Source organism: Hyla sarda, chromosome 8 (genome assembly GCF_029499605.1).
Source record: "Hyla sarda isolate aHylSar1 chromosome 8, aHylSar1.hap1, whole genome shotgun sequence".
Classification (NCBI taxonomy): Eukaryota; Metazoa; Chordata; class Amphibia; order Anura; family Hylidae; genus Hyla; species Hyla sarda.
In genome coordinates, this window is record NC_079196.1 from 124147374 (window position 1) to 124173202 (window position 25829).

The 25829-nt window shown below is 44.7% G+C and overlaps 2 protein-coding genes across 14 annotated transcripts in view; one reads left to right on the forward strand and one right to left on the reverse strand.

Annotated features, from left to right (window-relative positions):
• LOC130284639 (uncharacterized) overlaps positions 1 to 25829 on the reverse strand; it is a 271577-nt gene that overhangs the window by 67139 nt on the left and 178609 nt on the right. The window contains exon 1 of one of the 6 annotated variants that reach the window (XM_056535185.1): positions 17827 to 17866. The exons of the other annotated variants lie outside the window; for them this stretch is intronic. The gene's annotated coding sequence lies outside the window, so the exon portion shown is untranslated. Of the gene's footprint in view, positions 1 to 17826; positions 17867 to 25829 lie in introns of those variants that run through there. 6 annotated transcript variants of the gene reach the window in all.
• GULP1 (GULP PTB domain containing engulfment adaptor 1) overlaps positions 1 to 25829 on the forward strand; it is a 1103506-nt gene that overhangs the window by 37526 nt on the left and 1040151 nt on the right. The gene's annotated exons all lie outside the window — the stretch shown is intronic.

Sequence of the window (25829 nt, forward strand, 5' to 3'; positions counted from 1 at the left end):
CCACTCGCACTAGTGCCGGCCACTGGGCCACTATCATGGGGGTGTGTGGCCTCGCCTGGCGGCGTCTCCGCCGCAGTGCAGGGGGCTCATCATCACTACTAGATGATGATGAGGACGCCCGTGGGAATTTTCGGTCCCCGCTGCGTGGCGGGCAGGGACCGGACCGGGATTCCTGCTGAAATCATTCAGCAGGCATCCTGGGCAAATGCCTGGGGGGGGGGGGGGGGAGTCCTGACACCCCCCCATGTCGGCAATCAATTCAGATCGGCGGCTATTCCGGGCTGATCGGGTCTCTGATGACCCGATAGCCCAGAAAATAACAATGATCGGCAGGGTGCCACCTCCTCCTATCCCCTGCGATTGGCCGATCAGGACTGAGATCGGCAAATCGCAGGGCAGGGGCGGGGGGGAATGTTCATTTCCCCTGCTCTGCCCGCCCCTGGATTTCAGGGCAGAGCGAAGGAAGATGGCGGCGAGGTGCGGGGCCCATGGATGCGGCGGGGACCGGAGGCAGTTACCTGGGATCACGCGGTGACCGGCGGCAGGCAAGTGGTGCGGCGGCGGTGTCAGATGCTGCAGTGAAGATCGCCGTAAAGTGATCTTCACTGCAGCTTCTAGGAGTTTAAAAACTACAACTCCCAGCATGCCCAGACAGCCTTTGGCTGTCTGGGCATGCTGGGAGGTGTAGTTTTAACAACAACAAAGACGTGGTCTCAAATGGCAGGAGGTGCTCAACCCCAAATGCAGTTGTGCATATATACTGGGGGAGCAGATCCTGCCCTTGTAGTCCATTGCTAAGGGCGATCCCCAGCATAAAAATGCATACAATGGAGGATGCCTGCAACAGACTACAAGTGCCACAAAGGCATCCTACACCAGATAAACGGTGTGGATGTATAACAATTAAAATACAATACAGGAATTTAGGTGCACTACTGTGGTGGATGCAGGGGTGTGGAAATTTTATAAAAAACTACTTGTCCACGGGACTAAAATGGAGCAAAATCTACTTGTCCCTCATGACGATCCACTTGTCTGGTCATTTTCGCTTTTACGCTCTCGTTTTTTCCTCCTCGCCCTATAATAGCCATAACTACCTACTATAATGATACCTTTAAATTTTTCAATAACATATTCTCCGAACCAAAAAAATATATAAATATATATTAAGGGAAGTGAAATTGAAATAGTAAAAGATAATTTTGCAGATTTGGTGGTTTTTCTTTTCTGCGCCATTTACCTTGTGGTTGAGGTAACATGTTAGTTTTATAATTTAGGCGCATGATTACAGTAATACCAGATTTGTATCGTTTACGTCATGTTTTACTAATTCTGGACTTTTTCTAATTTTTTTTAATTGCCATTTTTTAACCCCTGCAGCTTTATTTTTTTTCCGCATACCAGGCTGTATGAGGGATCATTTTTTGCGCCATAATCTGTTTTTTGTATCGGTACCATTTTGGTATTGATCTGACTTTTTAATCGCTTTTTCACTTTTTTTTTCAGCGATATTATAAAAATTTCAAATCTGTGGTTTGGTATTTTTTTTTACATTTACCATACGGGATACATAATGTTATATTTTCATAGGTTGTACAATTACGCACGAAGCGATACCAAATATGTTTATTTTTATTATGTTTGCATGTTTTTATATAGGAAAAGGGGGTGATTTGAACTTTTAACATGGAAGGGGTTAATGCAGCGGTCTTCAAACTGTGGCCCTCCAGATGTTGCAAAACTACAACTCCCAGCATGCCCGGACAGCCAACGGCTGTCCTGGCATGCTGGGAATTGTAGTTTTGTAACATCTGGAGGGGCACAGTTTGAAGACCACTGGGTTAATATGTGTCTTTCAAACTTTTATTAAAACTTTTATTTATTATTATTGTTTTTTTTGACACTTTATTAGACTTATGAGGAATCATTAGATTCCTCAGACAGATGAATAGAGTTCTATTGAACTCTATTAATCTGTGTGCTCTGTGATCCATTGATAGAGCCTGGTCCAGCCAGGATCTATCAATGACAGAGCTGGGACAGCTGGAAGCAGAGGTAAGTCCTCCGGCTACCTCTATAGTGGATCGCCCCCCTGCGATCATGCTGCAGGGGGCGATCCACCCCACTAGCCCACCAGGGAGCGTTCACATCTCCCTTTAGACGCCGCTGTCAGCTTTGACAGCGGCGATCTAAAGGGTTAATAGCCAGCCGCGGCGATCTCCGCATGCTGGCTATTAGCGGCGGCCCCCGGCTACTGAGAACAGCCGGGGGCTGCAGAGTATGGAGCGGGCACGAATCCCGAGCCCGCTCCATACTCCCCTGTGAGCGCCGCATACAGTCTCCCCGTGCAGACGTGCGGGGAGCGAAGGCAGAGTACGCAGGTCTGCACGGGGAGCAAGAAGCCACGCCCCCTCATCTCCCCCCGCACGTCTGCAGAGCAGGGGAGAGAAGACAAATGTACACAGCTTCTCATCTCCCCTGCTCTGCTTCAGAGGACACAGGCTGCAGAGTATGGAGCGGGCAGGAGTCGGCAGCCCGCTCCATACAGACTGCAGATCCGCCGCACTTGTCAGGTCCTGCCCTGCTTGCCCGAAGTCGGGCTAAGGGCCGGACAAATTCACCTGCCCGGCGCCCAAAACTGCTAGTCCGGGGCGTCGGGCGATAGAAATTCCACATCCCTGAGATGTATACAATGACATTGGCTATCCCTCAACACTGATGTTAAAATTGAGACATTCGCCAGTGTACCGTATATACTCGAGTATAAGCCGAGTTTTTCAGCACGATTTTTCGTGCTGAAAACACCCCCATCGGCTTATACTCGAGTGAACTCTCCACCCGCAGTGGTCTTCAACCTGCGGACCTCCAGAGGTTTCAAAACTACAACTCCCAGCTTGCTGGGAGTTGTAGTTTTGAAACCTCCGGAGGTCCGCAGGTTGAAGACCACTGCGGCCTTCGACATCATCCAGCTTCCTCTCACCCCCTTTAGTTCTGTACAGTACTCGCCTCCGCTCGGCGCTGGTCCGGTGCTGCAGGACTGTCCGGAGAGGAGGTGGTCCGGTGGGATAGTGGTTCCGGGATGCTATCTTCACCGGGGAGGCCTCTTCTAAGCGCTTCGGGCCCGGCCCCAGAATAGTCACGTTGCCTTGACAACAACGCAGAGGTACGTTCATTGCCAACGTACTTCTGCGTCATTGTCAAGGCAACGCCTCTATTCTGGGCCCGAAGCGCGGAGAAGAGGCGCCCCCGGTGAAGATAGCAGCCCGGAACCACTATCCCACCGGACGACCTACTCACCGGACAGTCCTGCAGCACCGGACCAGCGCCGAGCGGAGGTGAGTACTGTACAGAACTAAAGGGGGTGAGAGGGGGCTGGATGATGTCGAAGGCCGCAGTGGTCTTCAACCTGCGGACCTCCTGAGGTTTCAAAACTACAACTCCCAGCAAGCCCGGACAGCCGATGGCTGCCCGGGCTTGCTGGGAGTTGTAGTTTTGAAACCTCTGGAGGTCCGCAGGTTGAAGACCACTGAGGGCGGATGATGACAAGAGGATGATGAAGGGGGTGTGTGGGATGATGACAAGAGGATGATGAAGGGGGGGGGTGTGGGATGATGAAGGGGGGTGGGGATGATGACAAGGGGATGATGAAGGGGGGGTGTGGGATGATTACAAGGGGATGATGAAGGGGGGTGGGGATGATGACAAGGGGATGATGACAGGTGATGATGATGAGGGTCTGGATGATGACAGGCGGTGATGATGATGAGGATGTTAATGACGGGTCTGGATGATGACAGGGGGGGATGATGTATTTCCCACCCTAGGCTTATACTCGAGTCAATAACTTTTCTTGGGATTTTGGGTTGAAATTAGGGGTCTCGGCTTATACTCGGGTCGGCTTATACTCGAGTATATACGGTATCCTTATATGAAGGACACACCAGAGCCCGCACACCAACTACAAGGTTTCTCAAGTGGCACGGGACCTAACACTAACCTACCTGTGCGTGATAAGCAAAACCAGGGGCCAGTGGGCAACTGCAGCAGCATTAGGCCAACTCGCTGCCAGCTCCCAGTTGCCTCCAGTGTGACACATACAATGGGAGGTGGGAGACAGACTCCAGCCCCACCTAAGTTGCCTGATGTGTGTGCCGGCTTCACAGGTGAAGCTTAATGCTGCCCTAATAGTGATCAAGGCGCATTAAATGTGGAGTTTATACACCTCCAAGTTTAAGATTTAAACAACAACAAAGACGTGGTCTCAAATGGCAGGAGGTGCTCAACCCTAAATGCAGTTGTGCATATATACTGGGGGAGCAGATCCTGCCCTTGCAGTCCCCAGTATATCCTGCTCCCCCAGTATATATGCACAACTGCATTTGGGGTTGAGCACCTCCTGCCATTTGAGACCACGTCTTTGTTGTTGTTCACCTGTGAGGCCGGCACACACATCAGCCAACTTAGGTGGGGCTTGTAGTCTGTCTCCCTCCTCCCATTGTATGTGTGCCCAGTCACACTGGAGGTAACTGGGAGCAGGCTGCGAGTTGGCCTAATGCTGTTGTAATTGCCCACTGGCCCCTGGTTTTGCTTATCAGGCACAGGTAGGTTAGTGTTAGGTCCCGTGCCACTTGAGAAACCTTGGCATTGGTGTGCGGGCTCTGGTATGTCCTTTATCTAAGGATATAATGTCGAATGTCTCAATTTTAACATCAGTGTTCAGGGATAGCCAATGTAATTGTATACATCTACCACAGTAGTGCACCTAAATTTCTGTATTGTATTCTGAGTTGTAGTTTTGCAACATCTGGAGGGCCACAGTTTTGAGACCACTGTGCAGTGGTCTCCAAACTGTGTCCTTCCAGATGTTGCAAAACTACAACTCTCAGCATGCCCAGACAGTCCAGGCATGCTGGGAGTTGTAGTTCTGTAACATCTGGCACTTCAGATGTTGCAGAACTACAACTCCCAGCATGCCTGGACAGTCTCAGCATGCTGGGAATTGTAGTTTTGCAACATCTGGAAGGGCACAGTTTGGAGACCACTATACAGTGGTCTCCAAACTGTAGCGCTCCAGATGTCAATTCAAAGCTTGTCGAGACTGTCCAGACATGCTGGGAGTTGTAGTTCAGCAACATCTGGTCCTTCAGATGTTGCCGAACTACAGCTCCCAGCATTCTTGGGCCGTCTGGGCATGCTTGGAGTTGAAGTTTTGCAACATCTGAAGGGCTACAGTTTGGAGACCACTACACAGTGGTCTCCAAACTGTTCTCCTCCAGTTGTTGCATTACTACAACTCCCAACATGCCCTTCGGCTGTCTGGGCATACTGGGAGTTGTAGTATTGCAACAACTGGAGGCGAATTGGTTGGGAAACATTGTCTGTTTCCTAACTCAGTGTTTCCCAACCTGTGTGCCTCCTGCTGTTTCAAAACTATAACTCCCAGCATGCACTGACAGACCATGCATGCTGGGAGTTGTAGTTTTGCAACATCTGGAGGCACACTGCTTGGGAAACACTGAGTTAGGAAACACAGTGGTGCAGAAACACTGCGATAGTCCGTTACCTAACTCAGTGTTTCCCAATCCCAACCAGTGTGCCTCCAGCTGGTGCATAACTACAACTCCCAGCATGCACAGGTCTGTATAGGGTACATTCACAAGGGCGGGGGTCTACAGCAAGTTTCCCGCTTCAAGTTTGAGATGCGGCAAATTTTCCGCTGTAGCGGGAAACTAACTGTAAACCTCCGCCCGTGTTATTGTACCATAAAAACACTACACTACCTCATAATAAAGAGTAAAACACTACATATACACTACACCCTTACACTGTTGCCACCCCCCCCCCAATAAAAATTTAAAACGTCAGTTTTTCCAAAACGGAGCCTCCAGCTGTTGCAAAATAACAACTCCAAGTATTGCCAGAAAGCCATTGACTGTCCAGGCATGTTGGGAGTTTTGCAACAGCTGGAGGCACCCTGTTTGGGGAAAACTGATGTACAGTATTTTTGGTGGAGGAGGCAAGTGTAACTCTTCCATCCGGGTACACCCCTACGAAGATCCCTAATTTAGGCCTCAAATGCGCCCTCACTTTGGAGCCCTGTCGTATTTCAAGGCAACAGTTTCAACAGTTTAGTGCCACACATGGGGTATCTCCGTACTCGGGAGAAATTGCACTATAAATTGTGGGGGGCTTTTTGTCCTTTTACCCCTTATGAAAAGGTAGGTCTAAGTTGGGGTCTACACCAGCATTTTAGTGTAAAAATAAAAAAATGTTTTACTCTAACATGCTGGTGTTACCCCATACTTTTCATTTTCATAAGAGGTAAAAGGAAAGAAAGACCCCCAAAATTTGTAACGCAATTTCTCCCAAGTACGAAAATACCCCATATGTGGGCGTAAAATGCTCTGCGGGCGCACATCAAGGTTCAGGAGTGAGAGCGCACCATGTACATTTGAGGCCTAAACTGGTGATTTGCTGCTAGTTACAGCGGTTTTTACATAAACGCAAAATAAATAAATACCCACATGTGACCCCATTTTGGAAACTACACCCCTCACGGAACGTAACAAGGGGTATAGTGCGCCTTAACACCCCACAGGTGACTGACAGATTTTTGAAACAGTGGTCTGTGAAAATGAAGAATGTAATTTTTCATTAGCACAGCCCACACTGTTACAAAGATCTGTCAAATGCCAGTGGGGTGTAAATGCTCACTGCACCCCTTGTTAAATTCCTTGAGGGGTGTAGTTTCCCAAATAGTATACCGTATAGGGTGTTTTTCGCTGTTCTGGCACCATGGGTGCTTCCTAAATGAGACATGCCCCCCAAAAACCATTTCAGCAAAATTCGCTTTCCAAAAGCTCAATGTCGCTACTCCCCTTCTGAGCCCTCTAGTGCAGATCACTTAACATCCACATGTGAGATATTTCCTTACTCGAGAGAAATGGTGTTTAAAATTTTGGGGGACATTTTCACCTATTACCCCTTGTGAAAATTAAACATTTGGGGTAACATCAGCATTTTAGTGAAAAAAATTTAATTTTTAATTTTCCCATCCAACTTTATTGAAAATTCGTCAAACACCTGTGGGGTGTTAAGGCTCACTGTACCACTTGTTACATTCCTTAAAGGGTGTAGTATCCCAAATAGTATGCCATGTGGGGTGTTTTTCGCTGTTCTGGCACCATAGGGGCTTCCTAAATGCGACATGCCCCCCGAAAACCATTTCAGCAAAATTCGCTCTCCAAAATCCCATTGTCGCTCCTTCCCTTCTGAGCCCTCTATTGCAGCCGAAAAGCACTTTACATCCACATATGAAGTATTTCCTTACTCAAGAGAAATTGGGTTACATATTTTGGGGGGCTTTTTCTCCTTTTACCCCTTGTAAAAAGAAAAAAATATGGGTCTACAAGAATATGTTAGTGTAAAAAATGAACATTTTGAATTTTCGCCTTTACTTTGCTGCTATTCCTGTGAAACACCTAAATGGTTAACAAACTTTCTGAATGTCATTTTGAATACGTTGAGGGGTGCAGTTTTCATAATGAGGTCCATTATGGGGTATTCCTAACATAAAGATCCTCAAATTCACTTCAAAACTGAACAGGTCCCTGAAAAATTCAGATTTTGAAATGTACTTGAAAAATTGGAAAATTGCTGCTGAACTTTGAAGCACTCACAACATAAAGTAGATATATTATATATGTGAATCAAAATATAATTTATTTGGTATGTCTATTTTCCTTACAAGCAGAGAGCTTCAAATTTATAAAAATTGCAAAATGTTTTCATTTTTCATGAAATTTTGGAATTTTTTCACCAAGAAATGATGCAAGTATCGACGGAAATTTACCACTTTCATAAAGTAGAATATGTCACAAAGAAAAAAATTTCTGAATCAAATTCATAAGTACAAGCATCCCAGAGTTATTAATGCCTAAAGTGACAGGAGTCAGAATTGCAAAAAATGCTCTGGTCCTTGGGAGCATTTTTTGCAATTCTGACCACTGTCACTTTAAGCATTAATAACTCTAGGATGCTTTTTCCTTTCATTCTGATTCTGAGATAGTTTTTTCGTGACATATTCTACTTCATGTTAGTGGTACATTTTTGTCGATACTTGCATCATTTCTTGGTAAAAAATTCCAAAATTTGATGAAAAAATTGAAAATTTAGCATTTTTCGAACTTTGAAGCCATCTGCTTGTAAGGAAAACGGACATTCCAAATAAATGGTATATTGATTCACAAATACAATATGTCTACTTAATGTTTGCATCATAAAGTTGACATGTTTTTACTTTTGGAAGACATCAGACAGGGCTTCAAAGTTCAGCAGCAATTTTCCAATTTTTCACAAACTTTTCTAAATCGGAATTTTTCAGGGACCAGTTCAGTTTTGAAGGGGATTTGAAGGGCCTTCAGATTAGAAATACCCCATAAATCACCCCATTATAAAAACTGCACCCCTCAAAGTATTCAAAATGACATTCAGAAAGTTTGTTAACCCTTTAGGTGTTTCACAGGAATAGCAGCAAAGTGGAGGAGAAAATTCAAAATACCCCATGTTAGGGCGTAAATTGCTCTGCGGGTGAACTACAATGCTCAGAAGAGAAGGAGTCACATTTGGCTTTAGGAAAGCAAATTTTGCTGAAATGGTTTTTGGGGGGCATGTGGCATTTAGGAAGCCCCTATGGTGCCAGAACAGCACAAAATACCCACATGGCATACTATTTTGGAAACTACACCCCTCAAGGAACGTAACAAGGGGTACAGTGAGCCTTAACACCCCACAGGTGATTGACGAACTTTCGTTAAAATGGGACGTGAAAATGAAAAATTCCATTTTTAACACTGAAATGCTGGTGTTACCCAAAACTTTTCATTTTCACAAGGAGTAATTGGAGAAAATGCCCCACAAAATTTGTAACCCCATTTCTCTCGAGTAAGGAAATACCTCATATGTGTATGTAAAGTGATCTGCGGGTGCACTAGAGGGCTCAGAAGAGAAGGAGCAACATTGGGCTTTTGGAGAGCGAATTTTGCTGAAATGTTTTTTGGGCGCATGTCGCATTTAGGAAGCCCCCATGATGCCAGAACAGTAAGAAAAAACACATGGCATTGTATTTTGTAAACTACACCCCTCACATAACTTAATAATGGGTGCAGTGAGCATTTATACCCCACTGGCATTTGACAGATCTTTGGAACAGTGGGCTGTGCAAATGAAAAATAAAATTTTTCATTTTTACGGACGACTGTTCAAAAAATCTGTCAGACCCCTGTGGGGCGTAGATGCTCACTGTGAGAAGTGTAGTTTCCAAAATGGGATCACATATGGAGGGGGTCCACTGTTCTGGCACCATGGGGGCTTTGTAAACACACATAGCCTTCAATTCCAGCCTAATTCTCTCTCAAAAAGCCCAATGGTGCTCCTTCTCTTCTGAGCATTGTAGTTCGCCCGCAGAGCACTTTACTTCCACATATGGGGTATTTATATACGGGCGGACCCGGTTACCTACAGTAAAACCCTACAGCAGTGTTTCCCAAAAAGGGTGCCTCCAGCTGTTGCAAGACTCCCAGCCTGCCAGGACAGTCTATGGCTGTCCGGCAATACTGGAAGTTGTGGTTTTGCAACAGCTGGAGGCTCCCTTTAGGAAACACTGCCGTATGTGACTTTTTAAATTTTTATTTGGGGGGGGGGGGTGCGTGTAAGGGGGTGTATATGTAGTGTTTTACTTTTTATTATTTGGTAGTGTAGTGTAGTGTTTTTAGGGTACATTCACAGTAAGTTTTCCGCTGAAGGAAACCCACTGTAAACCCGCCCATGTGAATGTATCCTGTACATTCACATGGTGGAGGCACCCCAAACCTTCAGCTGTTACAAAACTACAACTCCCAGAATTCACTGACAGACCGTACATGCTGGTATTTGTAGTTTTACAACAGCTCTAGACACACTCGTGGGGAACCACTGAGTTAGAAAACAGACTCTAGCTCAGTGATTCCAACCAATGTGCCTCCAGCTGTTGCAAAACTACAACTCCCAGCATGTATGGCCTGTCAGTGCATTCTGAGAGTTGTAGTTTTGCAACAGCTGTAGGCACACGGGTTGGAATCACTGAGTTAGGAAACAGACTCTATCACAGTGTTTCCCAACCAGTGTGCCTACAGCTGTTGCAAAACTACAATTCCCAGCATGGCCAGACAGTCAGGGATGCTTGGCATGTAGTTCTGCAATATCTGGCCCTTCAGATGTTGCATAACTACAACTCCCAGCATGCCTGGACAATCTGGGCATGCTAGGAGTTGTAGTTATGCAACAACTGGGGAAGAAAAGTTTGGAGACCGCTAAGTAGTGGTCTCCAAACTGTAGCCCTCCAGATGTTGCAAACCTACAACTCCAAGCATGCCCAGACTGTCCAGGCATGCTGGGAGTTGTAGTTCTACAACATATGAAGGGCCAGATATTGCAGAACTACATGCCCAGCATCCCTGACTGTCTGGCCATGCTGGGAATTGTAGTTATGCAACAACTGGGGAAGAACAGTTTGGAGACCGCTAAGTAGTGGTCTCCAAACTGTAGCCCTCCAGATGTTGCAAAACTACAACTCCAGGCATGCCCAGACTGTCCAGGCATGCTGGGATTTGTAGTTCTGCAACATATGAATGGCCAGATATTGCAGAACTACATGCCCAGCATCCCTGACTGTCTGGCCATGCTGGGAATTGTAGTTTTGCAACATCTGGAGGGCTACAGTTTAGAGACCACATTATAGTGGTCTCCAGACTGTGCCTCTTCAGATGTTGCAAAAATACAACTCCCAGCATGCCCAGACAGTCAGTGCATGCTGAAAGTTGTAGTTTGGCAACATCTGGAGGACCACACTTTAGAGACCACTACACAGTGGTCTCCAAACTTTGACCCTCCAGATGTTTCAAAACTACAACACCCAGCATGCCCAGACAGCCTTTGGCTGTGTGGTCATGCTGGGAGTTGTAGTTTTGCAGCTTTTAGAAGGCCACAGTGAAGATCACTTACCGCGATCTTCACTGCAGCCTTCTCTGCCGCACTTTCCAGCCGCCGCTCCTCCTGCTGCCGCCGCTGCTCGTGGATGCCGCCTCCGCCGCCTCCACTGGTCCGGGTAAGTCGGGCCATGTTCCCTCCCTCGCCGCCCGTGTTCCCCCGCTCTGTACCGACTTCCGATCGGTGTCCAGAGCGGGGGAAATGAACTCTAACCCCCCCGCCCCCCTCCTGCCATTGGTGGTCAGCCTGACCGACCAATGGCAGGGGATAGGAGGGGGTGGCAACACTGCCACCTTGCTCCTATCCTTTAGGATGGTCGGAGCTCCGATCATTCTTATTTTCCGGGCGATTGGGTCACCAGTGACCCGAATGGCCCGGATCGCGGGCAAATCGCTGGTCTGAATTGACCAGCGATTTGCCGCAATCGCCGACATGGGGGTGTCTCAGGACCCCCCCTAGGCATTGCCATGGGATGCTTGCTGATAGATATCAGCAGTCATCCGGTCTGATCACCGCCTGGCGAGCGGCAGTGATCGGAAATGCCGAGGGCGTATGGATGCGCCCTCCGTCCTTAAAGGAGAACTCCAGACAATAAAAATTGTCCCCCATAGTGCCGGCAGTAAAAAAATAAAGATGTACATACCTTCCTCCGCTCCCCCGGGGCCTCTGGTAACCGTCTCCGGTCTCCGCTGCAATCCACTTCCTGGTTGCCGGTGGTTGGATGAATCAGCCAATCACCAGCCGCAGCACAGTCCGACTCGGCCGGCGATAGGCTGAGCGGCAGTGTGAAAACGGTTCAGGACACAAAATTCTTCACTACAGCGGCACCTGCGGCCTGGGCTGAAAACATCACACTGCCGCTCAGCCTATCGCCGGCCGAGTCGGACTGTGATTGGCTGATTCATCCGACCACCGGCAACCAGGAAGTGGATTGCGGCGGAGACCGGAGACGGTTACCGGAGGCCCCAGGGGAGCGGAGGAATGTATGTACATCTTTATTTTTTTTTACTGCCGGCACTATGGGGGACAATTTTTATGGTCTGGAGTTCTCCTTTAAGTGACGGGACGCGAGGGCGTATGCATACGCCCTCCATCCCCAAGGAGTTTAAGATTAGCTGCAACATGAACAACTTATTTCTTTTACTTCATGATTTGCTTAAGATTAAATAATGTGACTGCCTGTTGTTTGTGCTTGAGGTAAATGGTAAAATTTCTGATAAATTAGACATGTTTCTATTCCACCATAGGAATCTTCCTCAGTAAAGTCAGCAATGCAAAAAACTAATGTCAGCAATGCAAACTAGTTTTTTGCATTGCTGACTCTACTGAGGAAGATTCCTATGGTGGCCTCGAAACATGTCTAATTTATCAGCAATTTTACCATTTTTGCTATCATGTCTTATCACTATCCAAAACCTGTCCACATGTGAGTCTCTTCCTGGTGCTCTGTGCTAACACAAGAACGCTGTACATAGACTAACTGATGCAGAAGCTATCGGACCCCAGTGACATTTAATATGTACGGATTCCCTCAGTGCGTCTACGGTCATTTCTTATAGGCCTGCTCACTTCGCCGTTATAAGCAGGGTGTCGTGTGCAAGAACCAGGAGGTCTGCTCGATCATCCCAGAGTAGCGGCAATCACGATCCATATTACTGGACAAAAGCGATCTGGCCCGGAGCACCGCAAGTTACCAACGAGGTCGGCATTATCTGTAGGTGCTGTGCGTGTGTACCTAGTGAAAGATCCAGGAGGATTGCATACATACTGATCTGAGGATGGGGATGGCTCCCCTGAAACGCGTAATCCTTTTTTATTGTTTTTATTTGTTATTTATAAACCTTCTACATCTCTGGCTTTGGTTTGCTACATTTATCTTTGGAACCAGCAGTGCCACTTCAAGGTTTTTTGCTCGACTACTACCTGCTTAAGGTCAAAATGGGATGTGTCCATAAGGCTGGGTTCACACTGCAGAATTTCTGGGCAGGATTTCTGCCGCAGATCGAGCCGGCGGCAAAAGGACCAAGCAGACTGCATTGCTGCCCCCATAGACTACAGTGCATTTCTGGGTGGATCTTTTGGGAGATCTGCTCAGAAATGCATTGCCATCTATGGGGACGGCAATGTAGTCCGTGCAGTCCTAGTGCCGCCGCCTCGATCTCCGGCAGAAATTCTGCCCGGAAATTCCACAGTTTGAACCCAGCCATCAGGGGTTAAGGGTTTAACCCCTTAAGGACCCTACCCAAATATACCTTAAGGACCCGGCCATTTTTTGAACATCTGACCACTGTCACTTCAAGCATTAATAACTCTGGGATGCTTTTACCTTTCATTCTGATTCCGAGATTGTTTTTTCGTGACATATTCTACTTTATGTTAGTGGTAAAATTTTGTCGATACTTGCATCATTTCTTGGTGAAAAATTCCAAAATTTGATGAAAAAATTGAAAATTTAGCATTTTTTTAACTTTGAAGCTCACTGCTTGTAAGGAAAATGGATATTCCAAATAAATTATACATTGATTCACATATACAATATGTCTACTTTATGTTTGCATCATAAAATTAACATGTTTTTACTTTTGGAAGACATCAGAGGGCTTCAAAGTTCAGCAGCAATTTTCCAATTTTTCACAAAATTTTCAAAATCAGAATTTTTCAGGGACCAGTTCAGTTTTGAAGTGGATTTGAAGGGCCTTCATATTAGAAATACCCCACAAATGACCCCATTATAAAAACTGCACCCCTCAAAGTATTCAAAATGACATTCAGTAAGTGTGTTAACCCTTTAGGTGTTTCACAGGAATAGCAGCAAAGTGAAGGAGAAAATTCAAAATCTTCATTTTTTACACTCGCATGTTCTTGTAGACCCAGTTTTTGAATTTTTACAAGGGGTAATAGATGAAAAATCCCCCCAAAATTTGTAACCCAATTTCTCTCGAGTAAGGAAATACCTCATATGTGTATGTCAAGTGTTCGGCGGGTGCACTAGAGGGCTCAGAAGGGAAGGAGCGACAATGGGATTTTGGAGAGGGAATTTTGCTAAAATGGTTTTTGGGGGGCATGTCACATTTAGGAAGCCCCTATGGTGCCAGAACAGCAGAAAACACAGACATGGCATACCATTTTGGAAACTAGACCCCTCAAGGCACGTAACAAGGGGTCCAGTGAACCTTAACACCCCACAGGTGTTTGACGACTTTTCGTTAAAGTCGGATGTGTAAATGAAAAAAAAAAATATTTTCACTAAAGTGCAGTTTTTCCCCCAAATTTACCATTTTTACAAAGGGTAATGGGAGAAAATGCCCCCCCAGATTTGTAACCCCATCTCTTCTGAGTATGGAAATACCCCATGTTAGGACGTAAAATGCTTTGCGGGCGAACTACAATGCTCAGAAGAGAAGGAGTCACATTTGGCTTTTTGAAAGCAACTTTTGCTGAAATGGTTTTTTGGGGGCATGTCGCATTTAGGAAGCCCCTGTGGTGCCAGAACAGCAAAAAATACCCACATGGCATACTAATTTGGAAACTACACCCCTCAAGGAACGTAACAAGGGGTCTGCTGAGCCTTAACACCCCACAGGTGTTTGACGATGTGTAAATGAAAAAAAATTTTTTTTTTTACTAAAATGCAGTTTTTCCCCTAAATTTTACATTTTTACAAGGGTAATAGGAGAAAATGACCCCCAAAATTTGTAACCCCATTTCTTCTGAGTATGGAAATACCCCATGTTAGGACGTGAAATGCTCTGCTGGCGAACTACAATGCTCAGAAGAGGAGGAGCGCCATTGAGCTTTTGGAAAGAGAATTAGTTTGGAATGGTAGTCAGGGGCCATGTGCGTTTACAAAGCCCCCCGTGGTGCCAGAACAGTGGACCCCCCCACATGTGACCCCATTTTGGAATCTACACCCCTCACAGAATTTAATAAGGGGTGCAGTGAGTATTTACACCCCACAGATCTTTGGAACAATGGGCTGTGCAAATGAAAAATTTAATTTTTATGGACCACTGTTCCAAAAATCTGTCAGACACCTGTGGGGCGTAAATGCTCACTGTACCCCTTATTACATTACGTGAGGGGTGTAGTTTCCAAAATGGGGTCACTTGTGTCGGGGGTCCATTGTTCTGGCACTATTGGGGCTTTGTAAACACATGTGGCCTTCAATTCCGGACAAATTTTCTGTACAAAATCCCAATGGCGCACCTTCTCTTCTGAGCATTGTAGTTCGCCCGCAGAGCACTTTAAATTCACATATGGGGTATGTTATTTCTCAGAAGAGATGGGGTTACAAATTTGGGGGGCTTTTTTCCTATTTTCCCTTGTGAAAATGAAAAATTTAGAGTAACACCAGCATTTTAGTGAAAAAATAGATTTTTTTTAATTTTCCCATCCAACTTTAATGAAAATTCGTCAAACACCTGTGGGGTGTTCAGGCTCACTATACCCCTTGTCACGTTCGGTGAGGGGTGTAGTTTCCAAAATGGGGTCACATGTGGGTATTTATTTATTTTTGCGTTTGTCAGAACCGCTGTAAAATCAGTCACCCCTGTGCAAATCACCAATTTAGGCCTCAAATGTACATGGTGCGCTCTCACTCCTGAGCCTTGTTGTGTGTCCGCAGAGCATTTTACGCCCACATCTGGGGTATTTCCGTAGTCAGGAGAAATTGCGTTACAAATTTTGGGGGTCTTTTTTTCCTTTTACTGCTTGTGGAAATAGAAAGTATGGGGCAACACCAGCATGTTAGTGTAACATTTTATATTTTTTTTTTTACACTAACAGGCTGGTGTAGCCCCCAACTTTTCCTTTTCACAAGCGGTAAAAGGAAAAAAAGACCCCCAAAATTTGTAGTGCAATTTCTCCTGAGTACGGCGATACCCCCTATATGGCCCTAAACTGTTTCCTTGAAATACGACAGGGCTCTGAAGTAAGAGAGCACCATGCGCATTTGAGGACTAAATTAAGGATTGCATAGGGGTGGACATAGGGGTATTCTACGCCAGTGATTCCCAAACAGGGTGCCTCCAGCTGTTGCTAAACTCCCAGCATGCCTGGACAGTCAGTGGCTGTCCAGAAATGCTGGGAGTTGTTGTTTTGCAACAGCTGGAGGCTCAGTTTTGGAAACCCTGCCGTACAAGACGTTTTAAATTGTTTATTGGGGGGGGGGGGGGCAGTGTAAGGGGTGTATATGTTGTGTTTTACCCTTTATTATGTGGTAGTGTAGTTTAGTGTTTTTAGGGTACATTCACACTGGCGGGTTACGGTGAATTTCCCGCAGCCCAAACTTCAAGCAGGAAATTTACTGTAAACCTGCCTGTGTGAATGTACCCTGTACGTTCACATGGGGGGGGGGCAAACCTCCAGCTGTTTCAAAACTACAACTCCCAGCATGTACTGACAGACCGTGCATGCTGGGAGTTGTACTTTTGCAACAGCTGGAGGCACACTGGTTGGAAAACCTTCAGTTAGGTTCTGTTACCTAACTCAATATTTTCCAACCAGTGTGCCTCCAGCTGTTGCAAAACTACAACTCCCAGCATGTACTAATCACCGAAGGGCATGCTGGGAGATGTAGTTATGCAACAGCTGGAGGTACCCAACTACAACTCCCAGCATGCCGAGACAGCTGTTTGCTTTCTGGGCATGCTGGGAATTGCAGTTTTGCAACATCTGGAGAGCTACAGTTTTTAGACCACTGCACAGTGATCTCCAAACTGTGGACCTCCAGATGTTGCAAAACTACAACTCCCAGCATGCCCAGACAACAAAAAGCTATGTTGTAGTTTTGCAACATCTGGAGGGATATAGTTTAGAGACCAATGTATAGTGGTCTCAAACTGCAGCTCTCCAGCTGTTGCAAAACTACATATTCCAGCATGCCCAAACAGCTATCTGGGCATGCTGGGAGTTGTAGTTTTGCAACATCTGGAGGGATATAGTTTAGAGACCACTGTATAGTGGTCTCAAACTGCAGCCCTCCAGCTGTTGCAAAACTACAACTCCCAGCATGCCCAAACAGCTGTCTGGGCATGCTGGGAGTTGTAGTTTTGCAACATCTGGAGGGCTACAGTTAGGGACCACGGTCTCAGACTGTAGCCTTCCAGATCAACTTACCGGCTTCCGTAGGATCCCGGCAGCCGTCCTCTTCAGACGCACGTGACGCCGCCAGCCGATCAACGTTGCCGCAGCCTCCGGACGGGTAAGTGGACGTCGGCGCCCGGTCCCCTTCGGTTCCCCGTTCTGCCCCGCCTATTGTGGGTGGGCAGGACGGGGAAAACGAAAGTTAACCCCCCCCCCGCCCCCGATCTGCTATTGGTCGTCACCTCTGACGATCAATAGCAGACCAATAGCAGGGATAGGAGGGGTGGCAACCCTGCCACCTCACTCCAATGCCTACAGGGGGATCGTGGGTGTCTTAAACAACCGCGATCCCCATTCTATACCGGGTCACAATAGACCCGTATGACCCGGAATCGGCGCAAATCGCAAGTGTGAATTCACTTGCGATTTGCGCCGATCGCCGACGGGGGTGGGTCCGATGACCCCCCTGGGCATTTGCACGGGGTGCCTTCTGATTGATATCAGCAGTCACCCCCACCCCGAAATTCCCACGGGCGTATGGATACGCCCTGGTTCCTTAAGTACCAGGACGTCAAGGCGTATCCATACGCCCTAGGTCCTTAAGTGGTTAAAAATGTATTTATTTTTTTAAAGTAGTACAATAATAATAAAGCATGTAAACATTACCATTATTTTGATCGTATTGACCACAGAATAAAGAAAACATATCAGTTTTACCGTAAAGTGCACTGAGTACAAACGAAACCTTGTAAATTTGCAGGTTTTTGGTTGCTCCATACATTTTGTGGTACGTTGAAAGTTGTCAGTAAAAATGACAATTGGTTGCACAAAAAACAAAGCCATATATGGGTCTGTGGATGAAAAAATAGATATGGCTTTTAGAAGGCGAGGAGGAAAAAATTATTTTGCAAAAATGAAGCTTGCTGTGTCCTTAAGGCCAAAATTGTTTGTTTCTTTAAAAAAATAATTAAATAACCGTATAAAAATTGGTATCGTTTTAATTGTATTGACCCACAGAATAGCCATACAAAGTATTTCATACGATTAGTTCATTCATTCAGATCTAGGATGTGTTATCTTAGTGTTCAATTGTTCCAAGTGTACAATTGTGGCACAAAAAACAAGCTCTCATATAGCTCTGTGGATGGAAAAATAAAAGGAATATAGCTCTTAGAAGAGGAAAAAACAAAAAACACTAATTGGCCTGCAGGTCAAAACACACTATATCCATAAGGGGTTAATAATATACGTGCAGTTTGTGAGGGTTTTCGGTTCTATAAATTTAGTGGAAAATGCTCAATCTTTTATATTTTTTCCCTTACCTAGTTCTAATTGAAGCCCAAACCTATACATATGGCATGTCTGTGCATTTGGCCATCTCTGTTTTCTTAGGTTTAGATTGGCATGTAGAATTATCTGTGAATCAGAACATTGAATTGCCCAGATGGAGCTTTATAGCCTACATGCTCTTGTATACATGGCAGCAATTTATACGCGCTTCCCATTCATCTGACCTAGACTTGTAGAAATCCATGTGCATGCTGCAGAAACAACCACAATTAAATATAGAGAATTGACTTCCCCTTCTGCAATCAATCTGCTGCTTGTAAATATACTATTATTCTATTATTTGTTTGTATACTCTAGAAATATACAAATACATTAGGGCAGCAACTAACGATTATTGTCATAATTGATTAGTTGGTCGATTATTTGTTTGATATATCGGATAAATAAAAAAAAAAACGGGATTAGGGGACCAGAAAAGAGTTGGGGTACGTTCACACATACAGGATCCCACACAGATTTGATGTGCAGGATTTGTAACTGCTGATTAGAAGCTGTGCTCAGTCATTTAGTTTACATTGAAACTGCAGCAGAAAATCCTGTGGATCAAGTTTTTTTTTATTTATTTATAACAATGTCCACTCTCCAGATTAACCCTTTCAGGACCAAGCCCATTTTGGCCTTAAGGACCGGAGCGTTTTTTGCACATCTGACCACTGTCACTTTAAACATTAATAACTCTGGGATGCTTTTAGTTATCATTCTGATTCCGAGATTGTTTTTTCGTGACATATTCTACTTTAACATAGTGGTAAATTTTTGTGGTAACTTGCATCCTTTCTTGGTGAAAAATCCGTAAATTTGATGAAAAATTTGAAAATTTTGCATTTTTCTAACTTTGAAGCTTTCTGCTTGTAAGGAAAATTGATATTACAAATACATTTTTTTTTGGTTCACATATACAATATGTCTACTTTATGTTTGCATCATAAAATTGACAAGTTTTTACTTTTGGAAGACACCAGAGGGCTTCAAAGTTCAGCAGCAATTTTCCAATTTTTCACAAAATTTTCAAACTCGATATTTTTCAGGGACCAGTTCAGGTTTGAAGTGGATTTGAAGGGTCTTCATATTAGAAATACCCCATAAATGACCCCATTATAAAAACTACACCCCCAAAAGTATTCAAAATGACATTCAGTCAGCGTTTTAACCCTTTAGGTGTTTCACAGGAATAGCAGCAAAGTGAAGGAGAAAATTCAAAATCTTCATTTTTTACACTCACATGTTCTTGTAGACCCAATTTTTGAATTTTTACAATCGGTAAAAGGAGAAAGTTGTTACTTGTTATTGTAGCCCAATTTCTCTCGAGTAAGCACATACCTCATATGTCTATGTAAAGTGTTCGGCGGACGCAGTAGAGGGCTCAGAAGGGAAGGAGCGACAAGGGGATTTTGGAGAGTACATTTTTCTGAAATGGTTTTTGGGGGGCATGTTGCATTTAGGAAGCCCTTATGGTGCCAGGACAGCAAAAAAAAAAAAAACACATGGCATACCATTTTGGAAACTAGACCCCTCAGGGAATGTAACATAAAGTGAGCATTTATACCCCACAGGTGTTTCACGACTTATGCATATGTAAAAAAAATTTTTTTTTACCTAAAATGCTCGTTTTTCCAAAAATTTTACATTTTTAAAAAGGGTAATAACAGAAAATACCCCTAAAAATTTGAAGCCCAATTTCTCCCGATTCAGAAAACATGCCATATGGGGGTGAAAAGTGCTCTGCTGGCTCACTACAGGTCTCGGAAGTCACATTTGGCTTTTTGAAATCAAATTTTGCTCTGGGGGCATGCCGCATTTAGGAAGCCCCTATGGTGCCAGGACAGCAAAAAAAAAAACACATGGCATACCATTTTGGAAACTAGACCCCTCGGGGAACGTAACAAGGGGTTAAGTGAACCTTTATACCCCACAGGTGTTTCACGACTTTTGCATATGTAAAAAAAAATTTTTTTACCTAAAATGCTTGTTTTACCAAAAAATTCACATTTTTAAAAAGGGTAAAAGCAGAAAATACCCCCCAAAATTTGTAACACAATTTCTCCCGAGTACGGCGATACCCCATATGTGGCCCTAAACTGTTGCCTTGAAATACGACAGGGCTCCAAAGTGAGAGCGCCATGCGCATTTGAGGCCTAAATTAGGGACTTGTATAGGGGTGAACATAGGGGAATTCTACGCCAGTGATTCCCAAACAGGGTGCCTCCAGCTGTTGCAAAACTCCCAGCATGACAGTCAACGGCTGTCCGACAATACTGGGAGTTGTTGTTTTGCAACAGCTGGAGGCTCCGTTTTGGAAACAGTGGCGTACCAGACGTTTTTCATTTTTATTGGGGAGGGGAGGGGGGCTGTGTAGGGGTATTTTATTTTTTGTTAGTGTAGTGTAGTGTTTTTAAGGTACAGTTGCACGGACGGGGGTTCACAGTAGTTTCTCGCTGGCAGTTTGAGCTGCGGCAGAAAATTTGCCGCAGCTCAAACTTGCAGCCAGATACTTACTGTAAACCTCCGCCCATGTGAGTGTACCCTGTACGTTCACATTGAGGGGGGGGGGTATCGGGGGCGGGGGAACATCCAGCTGTTGCAAAACTACAACTCCCAGCATGTGCTGACAGACTGTACATGCTGAGAGATTTAGTTTTGCAACAGCTGTAGGCACACTGGTTATGTATCACTGAGTTTGTGACCTAACTCAGTGTTTCACAACAAGTGTGCCTCCAGCTGTTGCAAAACTACAACTCCCAGCATGTACGGTGCATGGTGTACATTGACTGCTGAGAGTTGTAGTTTGCAACAGCTGGAGGCACACCGGTCGTGAAACACTGAGTTAGGTAAAAAAAAAAACTCTGAGTTTCACAATCAGTGTGCCTTCAGCTGTTGCAAAACTACAACTCTCAGCAGTCACCGACAACCAACGGGCATGCTGGGAGTTGTAGTTATGCAACCAGCAGATGCACCACTACAACTCCCAGCATGCACTTTAGCTGTTTGTGCAATCTGGGAGTTGTAGTTATACAACAGCTGAAGGTACACTTTTCCATAGAAAAATTTGCCTCCAGCTGTTGCAAAACCATAAGTCCCAGCATGCCCATAAGGGAATTCTGGGAGTTGTGGTGGTCTGCCTCCTGCTATTGCATAACTACAGCTCCCAGCATGCCCTTTTTGCATGCTGGGAGCTGTTGCTAAGCAACAGCAGGAGGCTGTCACTCACCTCCTACTGCTGCCGGCACACAGGTCAGTCCCGTCGCCGCCGCCGCTCCTGGGGCCCCGATCCCAACATTGACGCCGGGGATCGTGGTCCCCAGCTCCCGGGGTGCACGTCCCGCTCACGTCCTCCGGAAGAGGGGCGGAGCGGGTTGCGGGAGTGACACCCGCAGCAGGCGCCCTGATTGGTCGGCCGGTAATCCGGCCGACGAATCAGGGCGATCCTGAGGTGGCACCAGTGCCACCTCACCCCTGCAGGCTATGGCTGTCACTGGAGACCCGATTGACCCGGAATCACCGCAGATCGCTGGACTGAATTGTCCAGCGATCTGCGGCCATCGCCGACATGGGGGGGCATAATGACCCCCCTAGGCGATATGCCGGGATGCCTGCTGAACGATTTCAGCAGGCATCCGGCTCCGGTCCCCAACCGGCTAGCGGTGGGGACCGGAATTCCCACGGGCTTATGGTTACGCCCTCGGTCCTTAAGGACTCGGAATGCAGGGCGTATCCATACGCCCTATGTCCTGAAGAGGTTAAAAAATATAAACCTTTATTTACCTCCAGTGCTCCCTTGGTATCTCTGGTGTCCCGTTCTGGTCCCCAGCTGCAATCCTCTTTCTGAGATGCAGCATGACACTGTGCCATACATCAGCCAATCATTAGCCGAGCCGGACATCACTGTGGCCAGTGATTGGCTAAGCAGCAGTATTACACCCGACTTCACTCTGGGCCTAAGCATCATGCCACAAACAGAGTCGCTTGAGGTATGCAAACACACATTTGGACAAGCCAAACAAAATTAGAGTTATTTGGTCATAAAAAGGGATATTTGGGGGCGTTTATCATTGTCTTTAGAGCTGTTTTTGTATTTAGATGTGTCTCTATTTAGGCGCAGAGCTGCGCCTCAGGCTATTTTTTGTGCCTTTTCGTTTTACACCTTTTTTAACCCCTTAAGGACTCAGCCCTTTTTCACCTTAAGGACTGAGCCCTTTTTTGCAATTCTGACCACTGTCACTTTATGCAATAGTAACTCTGGGATGCTTTTACCGATTATTCTGATTCTGAGATTGTTTTTTCGTGACTTATTCTACTTTAACATAGCGGTAAATTTTTGTCGTTAATTGCATTCTTTCTTGGTGAAAAATCACAAAATTTAATGAAAATGTTGAAAATTTTGCATTTTTCTAACTTTAAAACTCTCGGCTTGTAAGGAAAATGGATATTCCAAATAAATGTTATATGGATTCACAAATACAATATGTCTAAATAAAACAGTGTAAATAAAAAATAATAAACTTATGTGGTATCGCTGCGTGCGTAAATGTCCGAACTATAAAAATATATCATTAATTAAACCGCACGGTTAATGGCGTACGCGCAAAAAAATGTCAAAGTACAAAAAAGTGTATTTTTGGTCATTTTTTATACCATTAAAAAATTTATAAAAAGTGATCAAAAATTCCGATCAAAACAAAAAGCATACCGATAAAAACTTCAGATCACGGCGCAAAAAATTAGCCCTCATACCGCCCTATACGTGGAAAAATAAAAAAGTTATAGGGGTCAGAAGATGACACTTTTAAACGTATACATTTTCCTGCATGTAGTTATGATTTTTTCCAGAAGTATGACAAAATCAAACCTATATAAGTAGGGTATCATTTTAACCATATGGACCTACAGAATATTGATAAGGTGTTATTTTTACCGAAATATGCCTTCGTAGAAACGGAAGCCCCCAAAAGTTACAAAATGGCGTTTTTTCTTCCATTTTGTCGCACAATGATTTTTTTTCCATTTCACCGTGAATTTTTGGGTAGAATGACTAATGTCACTGCATGGTTTTTGGGGGCCATGTTGCATTTAGGAAGCCCCCATGGTGCCAGAACAGCAAAAAAAAAAACCACATGGCATACTATTTTGGAAACTACACGCCTCAAGGAACGTAACAAGGGGTATAGTAAGCCTTAACACCCCACAGGTATTTGACGACTTTGCGTTGAAGTTGGACGTAAAAATTGAAAATTTGATTTTTACCACTAAAATTATGGTGTTACCTCAAATTTTTCTTTTTTACAAGGGATAATAGGAGAAAATTTGAAGCTCAATTTCTCCTAATTAAGAAAACGCCCCATATGTGGACGTTAAGTGCTCTGCTGGCGCACTACAATGCTTAGAAGAGGAGGAGCAAAATTTGGCTTTTTGAAAGAGAATTTTGCTGAAATGGTTTTTGGGGGGCATGTTGCATTTAGAAAGTCCCCAGGGTGCCAGAACAAAAAAAAAAAACAAAAAAAACACATATCATACTATTTGGGAAACTACACCCCTCAAGGAACGTGGCAAGGGGTACAGTGAGCCTTAACACCTCACAGGTGTTTGGCGACTTTCCGTTGAAGTTGGACGTGAAAAGGAAAATTTAATTTCTAACACTTAAATGATGGTGTTACTCCAAATTTTACACCCCACTGCTGTTTCACAGATCTTTGGAACAGTGGGCTGTGCAAATGAAAAATTACATTTTTCATTTTCACAGACCATTGTTCAATAAATCTGTCAGACACCTGTGGGGTGTAAATGCTCACTGTACCCCTTATTACATTCTGTGAGGGGTGTAGTTTCGAAAATGGGGTCACCATGGGGGCTTTTTAAATGTACATGGCCTTCAATTCCAGACACATTCTCTCTCCAAAAGCCCAATGGCGCTCCTTCTCTTCTGAGCATTGTAGTTCCCCGCAGAGCACTTTACGTCCACACATGGGGTATCTATATACTCAGAAGAAATGGTGTTACACATTTTGGGGGGCTCTTTTCCTATTACCCCTTGTGAAAATTAAAAATTTGGGATAACATCAGCATTTTAGTGAAGAAAATAAAATTTTTAATTTTCATGTCCAACTTTGACAAATTTTTGTTAAACATCTGTGGGGTGTAAAGTCTCACTATACCCCTTGTTACATTCCATGAGGGGTGTAGTTTCCAAAATGGGGTCACATGTGGGTATTTATTTTTTTGCGTTTATGTCAGAACCGCTGTAAAATTAGCCACCCCTGTGCAAATCACCAATTTAGGCCTCAAATGTACATGGTGCGCTCTCACGCCTGTGCCTTGTTGTGTGTTCGCAGAGCATTTTGCGCCCACATATGGGGTATTTCCGTACTCAGGAGAAATTGCATTACAAATTTTGGGGGTCTTTTTTTCCTTTTCCTTCTTGTGAAAATGAAAATCATGGGCCAACATCAGAATGTAAGTGTAAACATTTTTTTTTTTTTTTACACTAACAGGCTGGTGTAGACTACAACTTTACCTTTTCATAAGGGGTAAAAGGAGAAGAAGCCCCCCAAAATTTGTTGGGTAATTTTTCCCGAGTAGGGAAATACCCTATATGTGGCCCTACACTGTTGCCTTGAAATACGACAGGGCTCCGGAGTTAGAGAGCGCCATGTGCATTTGAGGCCTAAATTAGATATTTGCTGATACAATTTAGCTTACTACACACAAAAGAGCGGTTCTTCGAGTGTATAAGACGGCTGACCCTTGTGACACCCTTGTGACACCTCGATTCTGAATTCTACCAAATACCAGACAACTGCCTGATTCAGCAATTTTGATTGATTTTGTAGAAGTTATGGAGACTCACTATTTTATTGTTTTATTGTTTTCCTTCTTATTGTTATTTTCTTGCTCTCAAATTTCAATTAAGGTCCCTTTGGACCTGATAGATCCTTTGTGAATATGCATGACACTGTTTGGATGAACAATTATGCTCCACCAGTCAAGGTTGTTATGCATGTTCATATGTAAACTCTGACACATCTGATGTCATAATATGTTATATGTTACATTTCTTATGTTTATAAAATTCAATAAAAACATTGTGAAACTGAGACTGACCCGGATGCAAGAATTAGACTTGCCTCGGATACCAAAATTACCCTACAGCAGTGTTTCCCAAACAGTCTTGTGCAGTAGTAATGAATTTATCAACTGCGACTTTCGCAAAAAAGTTGCAAACCCCCCCCAATAAGGCGCAATTCTACACCAGCCCAGACCTGGCGTAGCTTTTTGGTGTATGTGAAGAGTGAAATTTCAGAAAATGTGTATCCTCCACAAAATGTATCACATGCCCTATGATGATGTAATAAATTTGGCGGAGTCACTCAAAAAAA